Source organism: Cervus elaphus, chromosome 9 (genome assembly GCF_910594005.1).
Source record: "Cervus elaphus chromosome 9, mCerEla1.1, whole genome shotgun sequence".
Classification (NCBI taxonomy): Eukaryota; Metazoa; Chordata; class Mammalia; order Artiodactyla; family Cervidae; genus Cervus; species Cervus elaphus.
In genome coordinates, this window is record NC_057823.1 from 8,665,989 (window position 1) to 8,672,445 (window position 6,457).

A 6,457-nucleotide genomic window follows, 5' to 3' on the forward strand; every position below is an offset into this window, starting at 1 on the left:
TGGGCCGGGCGCGCACGCGCAGTGGCCGCCGCGGGGGGAAGGGGCGCGGGGCTACACACTCTCAGGGCGCGAGTGGGGACTGCCACTCGGGGGCGAACAACAGGACACAGCTGATAGCTGCTACACACGCAGCGTCCAGATAAGCCCAAATTGTACACAGGAACACAGCCACACACTTAGTTGCGGCTACAGTCGCCGACACAGGACTCGTGAGTCCGCATGGCTGCTGGAGCAACTACTCATAGCCCCATAAAGCTACAGGCAGTCACACTGGGTGCATCGCCCCCGCAGAGCTGCCCACACCCAGCACGGGTGGGAACTGCCACACACACAGCCCGCCTACGGGACCCACTGTCATTCACGTAGGTATACAAAGCTCAAAGAGTGGCTGTTACAAAACCCTGCAACACACGCTCCACACTCACATAGGTACCGAGCCGCACGGAGACACGCATAGGCACCGCTATGCCACAGCTCCCAACAGCTGTGGAAAGACTCCCCGCAGCTACCCTGGGGCACACTGTCGCAGCCTCCCGAGGGCTTCACACAGGGACCTGGGGTCTCACCGAGCCAGAGACGACTCAGTCACGTGCAACACAGTCACACAACAGACACCACACGGACAAGACGCTCCTGGGTATCCAGGCTACCTCCTGGGAGCCACCCAGCACTGCCTGACAGTCACACCTGTTGTCAGTTGCAGGTGCTGGGTGACTTGACTGACTGGGTCACTTTCGCTGGCTCCGCCTCCCAGCCTGTGCCAGCTGCGAATATTCCACCTTAATAGCACCACTGCAAGAGTAGGGGTGCAGGCAGTAGGCATCCCATTCTCCCTCCTAGGACCCCTCTTCTCCCCCCGGGGGTGTGCAGAGGAGGTGGAGGCCGACACCCGCAGGACAGGGGCGCCTGGGGTGGGGTGGGGTGGGGGGTGGTGGAGACCTGTGTACCAGGGTACCCGTGCGCAGTGTGTGCTGGACCTGCTTGGGCTGGGTGGGGGGAGGCGGCCTAGCTGTGACTTGTAGGTCTAGATGCTTCTGTGAATGTTTGCCGTGGATATTCTTTTTCTTTGCTTTGTACAGCCGCGAGTGTGTGTGTAAACACGCGGTTCCTCTGAGTGCACGTGTTCGTCTTTGGGCGTGGGGGGTTGGCAGGCGCCCCAGTCGCTGTCCGGGCAGTTGTTCCTTGCTCTGCGACGGTGGCTGTGTGTCCGCGGCGGTCGTGTGCTGGGCCGAGTGATGCCGCGTTAGGTTTTGTACACTAGTGTGTGTGCCTCCGCGAGTGGGTGGATTGCTGGCCCCCTGGGACCTGTGTTGTGTGTGGTTGTCCGCTCAGATTTCCTGTGTCGTGTGCGTCTTGATTGGAGCGCCTCAGCCGCTGCCGGCCGACCCCGAATAAGCTTCCCTCTTAGTACCCCTCCCCTCCAGTGGCCTTCCCCCGACCCAGGCCTTCTGGTGGGCGGGAAGTCTGGAGCCGCTGGGGTTCCAAACAGGCGAAGAGGAAGGGAAGGGCTAGGCCGGCCCCAGCCCCGCCTCCATCCCGAGGGGCCCCGGCCTGGGGTTGGGGGTGGGGAACGCCAGCCCTTCCCACTTCCTGTCCAGCCGGTCGTCCCCTCCCCCAACTTCCTCTCCCGCGGGCCTCCCGGCCCCCGGCAGGCGCGGAGGAGGGGCCCGCGCTGCGCTCTCCTGGGGGCGCGGCCCGCCCGCTTCCGTCAGACGGTGAGCTGGCGGCTGTCCAATGTCCCGGGGGCCAGCGATGGACGTTGGCATCAAGGACACCCTTGTCGTAATACCGGTTCCCATCACTGCTCTCCAGCACCTACTCGCAGCCAGGCACACAGAGGGTGTGACTCACCCAAGTCACACAGACATCTGTGACTCCCAGGTCCCCCAGACGCTCCAGTCGCCACCCCGGACGCCCCCATTTATCTCTGAAGGCTCGGTGGCTCTTCAGAATTCTGTGTGCCCTGGGCAGGTCCCTGGCCTGCTCTGATCTGCGGTTCCTTGAGTCGATGTGAGTCTTCCACAAACATTTATTGAGCGCCTGCTGTATGCTGACTCTGTGGACCCAATCGGGACACACTGCTATAGCTTGTGGAGCAGAGGCTTCTGGCGAACAGGAGGATAATTTCAGAGAGTGCCACGTGCTGAGCAGAGGGAGGGGACCCCGGTGAAGAGGACGGGGCGACCGCTGGGGCAGAAGGCGGCGGGAGGGAGGGAGGCTGGGAGGCGGAGGCGCCCGCGGCCGGGCTAGCTGCGGAGGGGGGAGGCGCGGCGGGCTGGAGAGACTAGCACGGTTCTCATGGCAACGGGGACGGATCTGCAAAACACAGCCTCGGCGCCGGCGGAAAAGTCCGAAAAGAGCAAGATCTGGGTCCCAAGCGGCATCCGGGAAGCTGAGCCGAGCGCATCACGAACCGGATTGCGTGTCTTGCAAAAGCAGAACCCGTAGAAACCCCCCACCCCCATCCCTCACCCTTGTAAGGGAGGGGCAGGAGGAGAAAAGGATTTTTGGTTTTTTTTAAACAAGTGGGAGGGTGGATCTGAGACATCAGGAGGAAGAATTCGCGGCAAGTGCAAAGGCCCTGAGGCGGGCACACGGTTGAAGTGCTGGAGGCAGAGCCAGGAGGGCAGCGTGACTGGAGCAGGCAGGGAAGGAGCAGAGGAGCCGGGCCGATCCCGGCGGGGACGGGTTGGGCTTTGTTTTGAAGGGAATCGGGAGCCCCTGGAAGGTGTGTGGTCGCAAGGGGTGGGGTCTACGTCAGGATTTTAAGAAGCTCCAAGGGGCTGCCGGGTGGGTAGGGATGGCGTTGAGGAGGCAGGGAGGTTGTTTCGGGAAGAGGCCCAGGCGGGCAGAGTCGACCGGGGAATTGACTTAGGAGCAGGAGTAGGGGCTGGAGGGACGGTAAGCGAGGAGAGCTAAGGGTCAAGGCTGGATCGGCTCCCGGTCGCCCCCGTGTGGCTGCGCGGGGGCTGCAGCCCTTAGCCGGGTATCTGACTCGTGATACCAGTGACTCCCCCAAACCCCAGCCCCGCGAGGTCAGGGTCGTTGTCCGCGGGAGCCCGGAGTCAGCTCCGCTTTTAGGGCAGGGGGCTTGCCTGGGGGAGGAGCCATCCGTCCCCTCACTTCCTCCCCTCCGGCCCTTGCATTCTGCAGACCCTTCCTTCACAGGCCCACTCCTGGCCTTTGCACTAGCCCTTCCTGCCGCCTGCAGCGCGCTTTCTCTGGCTACTGGCCTAGTCAGTTCTGGTCTCCTCCGGCCTTTGGCCACAGTATTCCTCCTTCTCCCCACCCCCACTTCTCTTCCTCTCTGGCTCTTCCCTCCTCCCCTCCCCTTCTCCTCCCTCCCCTTTCCTCCTCGCCTTCCCTGGCCGTCTCCTCCAGTTTACTGGTTCTGCACTAGCCTTGGTTGGACTTGTCACTGTTATGATAAAATAATGCCTAAGTCATCTGTTGGCAGCCCTCGCCTCCCTCTGAATCTGCCCTCCCTGCAGACACAGCGGTAGGGGCTCATGAATATGTTGCTTGCGTCGGTGGGAAGGCTAGTTTGGGTTTTCCCGTTGGTGGTTTTTCCTCTCCACAGGAGGTGGGTGCAGCCCGTTAACGGGATGGGCTAGGGGTTCAGGGAGGGTCCAGGATCCGAACCCAAGACCCCTGCAGCCCCTCCCCAGCCGAGCGTGGGAGGCCACCACAGCTGGGAGCAGGGTCTGCGCCATGAGACGTTTCCTCGCAGAAGCTGTAATTATGGGTAATTTTCTAACTGCAACACAAAAATTAAAACCCAAACAACATCGGGAGGGAAGAAGCCAGAGCAGCTGGTGAGCACCGGGGCAGGCTGAGCCGCGGGTTCTAGCCTAGACCTGGGGGGAGGGGGGAGGGAGGGGGGAGGGTCACTGGGACCGGCTGAACTCTGGAGAGCCAGCAAGCCCTTGTAGTCTCGGGTTATGGCCCAAATCGATCACCTGGAGGCGGAACTCCCCGGATGGAGGGTCTCCACCTGCGGCTGGAAACCTGGCGGTGTGTCGGGCCAGCTGGAGCGGATAGGAGCTCAGCCCCCAGGCTCTCGGTGTCTGGAGAAACTCCAGGCGAGAGGAGGGACACTGGGGGACTGGGCGGAGGAGCCTCAGTCTAACTAACCTACTGGCCGCCCCTCCCCCGCCACACCCTGTTCATCTTCCACTAAACTTAATCTGAGGCAGTACACATACTGCCCTGCTTCCAGCACTTTCCTTGGCTCCGAAACCCACAAATCAAGACCCCGCCTCTCCGCCCTGCACTTTCCAGAGTCAGACTAATCAGTAGGAATTGGTGCACCCAGCTCTGACAATCCTGTAAGTCCTCCCAGCAGCCTCACGAGAGAGGCCGCCTTGTGTTTTTCCTCCCCAGGTTACAGAATGGGAAAACTGAGGCTCAGAAAAGCTTGGAGGGAGATACATGGGACGCCCCGAGGCAGCGCCCCACTCACTGGAGCGCCCTCAGCTCCCCGTCTGGATCTAGAACCCTCTGGGAAATTGGAGGCATTTTGTGGAAATCTCAAGAGCAAGGAAGGGAGGAATGGGGGAGGGAGAGACCTACAGCAGCTGCAGAGAAAGTTCTGCAGGTGAAACTGAAGCTCAGGGCCAGGAAGCAGCCTGCCCGGGACGCACAGTAGAGAGTGGAGGTGCTGGGTCCCACTTTGGCGTCCCCAGCAACACCCCTCCGTCACCTCCTCTCTTTGGAGCTCCCCCTCTTTTCCTGTGGTGGAGGCGTTTCCATGGCAACCTAAAGCCCCGCGATTCCCAGGCAGTACAGGGGGAATGCTGGGAGTGCTGGGCTCTAGACAGGAAGGACCCGGCCGAAGACTCAGGTTGGGTGCACAGGGGAGCTCTTCGAAGCGTGGGGCTGATACACTAGAGGGGCTTTTCTTCCCTTTTGAGGGGCTTCCCTGGTGGCTCAGCTGGTAGAGAATCCGCCTGCAATGCGGAGACCTGGGTTCAGTCCCTGGGTTAGGAAGATGCCCTGGAGAAGGGAACTCCAGTACTCTGGCCTGGAGAATTCCACGGACTGTACAGTCCACGGGGTCGCAAAGAGCCGGACACGACTGAGCGACTTTCATTTTCACTTCACTTTTCTCTGCTGTCATTAGAAAATAACAGCACTGAGGAGTAGATGCTTGCTAAGCACCAGAAACCGGTCACTTCTGTTCATGCTACTGTCGCGGGCACGCAGCTCATTTTCCCACCCCAAAGCCTCAGCGGGGTTTGTCACCCCCCACCACACACGTGCCCAGCCCTTCCCCTAGCCAGCCTCTCCTTGTCCTTCCGGCCTCAGAGAGGCCCTCCAACTATCTGGGGGCACGTTGCCGTGTTGGATTTCCTGCAAATCATGGTTTTGCACATTGATTGCCCATGTCCCCAGTAACCCATGAGCTCTAGGAGGGCAGAGAATTCGATGATCTTGTTCAGTGCTGTGTCCCTAGCACTTAGAACAAGTCTTGGCATACAGGAAGTGTTTGATAAATACCTGTTGCTGAACCAATGAGTTAAAAATTGCCAGTGTCCCCTCTGCTGAGAGTGGGGGGCAACACAGATCGTCACCTGAGGGCGCCCCAGACCATCTTGACCTCGCCCCACCTTCCCGTTTTGGTCGAGGTGTAGTCTGGGGGTCAGAATGGGAGGGGCTAGGACTTCCCTGTGGTACTGTGGATAAGAGCCCGCCAGCCCATGCAGGGGACACTGGGGGTCCCTGATCTGGGAAGATTCTGCATGTCTCAAGCAACTAAAGCCCGTGGGCCATAACACTCTAGAGCCCAGGAGCCACAACTTAGTAAGCCTCTGTGCTGTAATGACTGAAGCCCCCCTCCCCCAGGGTCCACATGCTGCTACTACTGAAGCCCGTGTGTCTGAGCCTGTGCTCTGCAACGAGAGAAGCCGGTGCACCACAAGGAGGAGTCACTCCTGCGCCCAGCAACGAGAGAAAGATCTGGAGCAGCAAGCAAGACCCAGCAAAGCCAAAAATAAATTTTAAAAAGGAAAAAAAAAAAAAGTGGGCGGGACCAATTTTTTGCCTCTGTCAAGACCACCCAGGTTGCAATCCCGAGCGTAGCCACACGGGGGCAGCAGAGACTCGCAAGTTCGATTCTGGGGACCTGGCAGGTCCCGCCTTAGCGCCCCTTTGAGTTAATCAAAGGCCTCTCTGATTTTTTCAGGCTTGTAACCTAGTCCACCTCTCTTGATCTTGCCCATGCACCCAAGTAGGTTTCCAAATATATATTTACATATTTATGTGCCAAATTAGTTCATGGTACGAATGAAGAAAAAATCACTCAGTACTCCCATCCCTTCAAAAAAAAACCGTTCCTATTTTGAGCTCTTAGCTGTGCATCTTTTTTTTTTTTTTTTTCTCGAGAGGCCTTTGATTAACTCTCTTCAAAACTGCAAACCTGTGTCTTGCTCTCTGAATCTCTCAAATTCTGCTTAAC